This window comes from Adiantum capillus-veneris, chromosome 25, assembly GCF_014529385.1.
Source record: "Adiantum capillus-veneris isolate H3 chromosome 25, ASM1452938v2, whole genome shotgun sequence".
Classification (NCBI taxonomy): Eukaryota; Viridiplantae; Streptophyta; class Polypodiopsida; order Polypodiales; family Pteridaceae; genus Adiantum; species Adiantum capillus-veneris.
The window spans coordinates 67,772,088-67,775,673 of record NC_140955.1 but is presented as its reverse complement, the minus strand read 5'-3'; the positions used below and the strand labels follow the sequence as shown (position 1 = coordinate 67,775,673).

At 45.0% G+C, this 3,586-nt stretch overlaps 1 pseudogene; it reads right to left on the bottom strand.

Moving 5' to 3' along the window:
* Positions 1–962: 962 nt before the first annotated feature.
* LOC147425038 (uncharacterized) lies at positions 963–2,266 on the bottom strand (annotated as a pseudogene).
* Between the last annotated feature and the right edge of the window lie 1,320 nt (positions 2,267–3,586).

Here is a 3,586-nt window from a genome sequence, read left to right as displayed (position 1 = left end):
CTCTAGTTTAACTAATGTCGTATGATTGGTGCTTTTCCGAGAATTATGTTTTCTTGTAAGTGCAAAGATTGGGCTATGCATCGTCTCTGATATGGAAATATTGTAAGTGAAATCTTGTCTAGAAGATGTTTAATCATAGTGCTTTAGAACTTGTCACCTAGCGTCGTACTTAGGCACATAGAAGTTCATAGTTTGCATTATGAGTTATTCTTCTTCCATTTCCATGTAACACATGCTTGTTTTTCAATAGTCTTTACTCAACAAAAGATTGTCTTTTAATCACAAACACCTCATGCTTCTTCTTGGTGGCTATGCATATCTTTTAGGTCTTCAATTTTCCCATTTCATAGATCCTCCCTCGATTGGCTCTAGACCTTGTTGTTTTGAGTATATCTTTTTACGGTACACTTGATGGTCATGTGTTGTTGCCTAAGAACATATGCTTTTTCCTCCTAAATACATAGTTGGGACCATACAATACTGTGTCTTATTAACTTAAACTAAGGGAGTTTTTAATGTGAGAGTAATTTGAACTTATTATCCTTTTGGAATGAAAGTTTGTATGAATGGATTTGAGCAAGATGTTCTGAACCATATCCTCTTTGGAAGGCTCCATGATGGTAAGCCTTTTTTTTTTCTTTGAGCTATGACAAATTTTTTATGAACCTTATAATATAATCTATCAATCCAACTCTTAATGTAAAAGTATAGCAAAAGCCATAAAAGGCTGAAGTTCAAACACAAACTATTAGAAAGAAGACCACCATCCAAATGGGTGGCAATCAAGGGCAAACACAAGTAAGAGAGCAATTTCTTAGACAAGGCATTGGAAACCAAAAGAACTTAAATTTATAAACAGTACAAGTACAGAGATTACAATCTACTAACATAATATGGTGGAAGCGGGAGCCCTTTACACGTGTCACAATCTGTGTCCGAAGGCTAAAATCCAAAACAAAAACAAGCCCCTTTGCACTTGATAAAGAGGGAGAGAGGGGGAGAGAGAGAGGGAGCCAGCCATACTAGTAATAATAATAAGACACAAGTATAATAATAACAGCAAAAGCACAATATATAAGATTACAATAATTATATAAGACACAGATTAAAACCCTCAAAATAATTAGAGTAGAGCTTGGATGTTTCTCTCGATGTGGAACGCGTAGTCTTCATTGTTGGGGTTGTTCCAAGCAGCTCCGGGGTACGAAATCGACTTAATGAGTGGGTCAGAAAGCACAGTATCCAAAAACTCTTTGGCTCCGGCATGCTGCAGGAGGTCCCTTGGAGGATTCCTCACATACTGCTCGGCCTGCTCTTTCAAAAACTTATACCAAACAACCACAATGGGCGTCCCCATTCGCTGGAAAATACGCACCTCCTTCACGGGCCACTTCTTCTTGATGGAGCGATCGCTGAGCACAAACAGACCCAGCCGGGCACTCCGGGCAGCTGCAACCAGTTGTTCGGAGCCTGTCATCCCCATTCGATTCCCGGAACCAGTGACTCTTCGTCCAGAAAACAGCGGTATTGCTGCCCCAACAATCCCCACAAAACACGAATAAACTGCTTGTCCTCCCCAGCATGGCTCAAGAAGATGTCGAAACTAGCACTATCAGAAGCGAGCAGCACTGGAGCCTTCACTATGCTTGCAACGCGCTTAAATTCCAAGCTGCGATGCCTCATGTCAATGCCCATATTGCTTACAAGCTTATTTAGAATCCCTGCCTCATCCCAACCGGGCGCCTGGGCCTGGTGTCTCACCTGCGGTACTGATATAAGACCGAAGATAGCAATTGTGAGCCTGGAGTCGTTGGCCGTATCCAGGAACCGGCCTGCGGCAGTGATGGCGGCGGAGTGGGGGGCTATGTAAGCAGGTGAGATGTAGAGAAGAATGGTGGTTGCCTCACGCTCGTTGTCGGTGCAGAAGAGACCCTCCGCATGCAGTGCGCTTCTGAGGCGTGTGACGTCGTGCGCAGCCTCAGCATGGCAGCTGATGAATACTGACATTTTGATTATACTAAAAAATTAGCAGCCTAGGCAGTAATTAAGGCAGTCGAGGCTGCAGCAGGAGCTGATTGGGGTCTTCGCTATAGACGAGACGAACCGTCGAAGCAGGCCCGAGCAGAGAGTTCTAGTCAGGACTGATCGGGACTTGCTAGAGTACTGGGAAGAACTCAGATTTAATGAGGAAAGCGGTAATCGAAGAAGCGCGAACGATGAAACTGAAAGGGGCCTCAATTATAGCCCTGCCTCGCCATCGCATAGGTCAGCATATACAGAGAGAGAGACCCGCCATAGCAATATAGGTCAACACATAGAGAGAGAGAGAGAGAGAGAGAGAGAGAGAGAGAGAGAGAGAGCGAGGAGCACGTTTTTAATTTATTTCATATACAAATATGAGTTTTTTAATCGCTGCCCGATTCAAGGGTCAAGCACATCCCGAGTGCCACCATATCATATCAATGTCCAAGCTGTCATTGAATGATTGTAAAGGCCAGTTTGGACAGTGAGAGATAATGAACGTATGCAGGACACGAGAGCAGGCCTGCCGCAGGGATAGCATGAGCAGATCCAGCTAAAGAGAGCTTAGACTCTTAGAGCCACGTCTCACCATGTGCTTGTGGGGACTGCAGGGGCTGGCTGAGATTTCGTTGGCTGCGTGCATGACCTCTTCCGCATACGGTGGCATTCAGCATGGAGCTTTTTTTGCTCAAAATACTTGAAGCAACTAGTCAAAAGAGAAAATAACCTGCTGGACAAGAAGATCGCGCTCGAAAAAGTCTGAAAATAGGCGATGCTTGTAGGATTTGCAGAGCAAGGAGCCCACAGGCTCAATGCTCTCGAGTCTCTATGCACTGGAAGTGCAGCGTGAGACGGGGCTGTTAAACTATAGTCTGAAGACCACCGTCCACGGAAGAGAGCTATCTCGGAAACTGCATCGAGTTGCCTTTGCGCACTACCATTCATCGAACTAGGCGAAAAATTGTTTGTTAAAAGATGAAGGCTAGCTTCTTCTGAGTCTCCTAAAGCCGTAAGAAGTCTCTTACCCCTGGACATTGCGGCCAAGCACTATGTCAGATGTCTAGCAGTTTCGTCAGTATCAAAACATGATGAGTCAGTGACGCAACCACATTCACAATGGGTATGTTCACATAGACCTCTGGTTCATAGTCAGTTCGCAATCTACTAACATAATATGGCAGAAGGGAGAGTCCTTTACATGTGTCGTAATCTGCGACCTGAAGGCTAAAGTCCAAAACAAAAACAAGCCCCTTTGCATGCGATAAAGAGGGAGAGAGGAGGAGAGAGAGAGGCCGCCGAAGGCTGCCGGCCGTACTAGTTCTAAAGAAACTCGCCGTGGTCACTTGGATCCACAGTTGGGATCCAATTCCCGACTGGTTAACCCCTCCCTCCAACCCTTAGGGTTTGAGTAGAAGGGCAACCAAGGAAAAGACAAATCTTGTTGGAGGCTAGGATTGCTTCTCTCACTCTGTCTTCACAAAAAGGCGCTCCTCTCTACTCTTCCTCTCTTCAATAGGCACTTCTCTCTACTCTCTCTCTTCTTACTTGCTTGTTGCGAACCAAT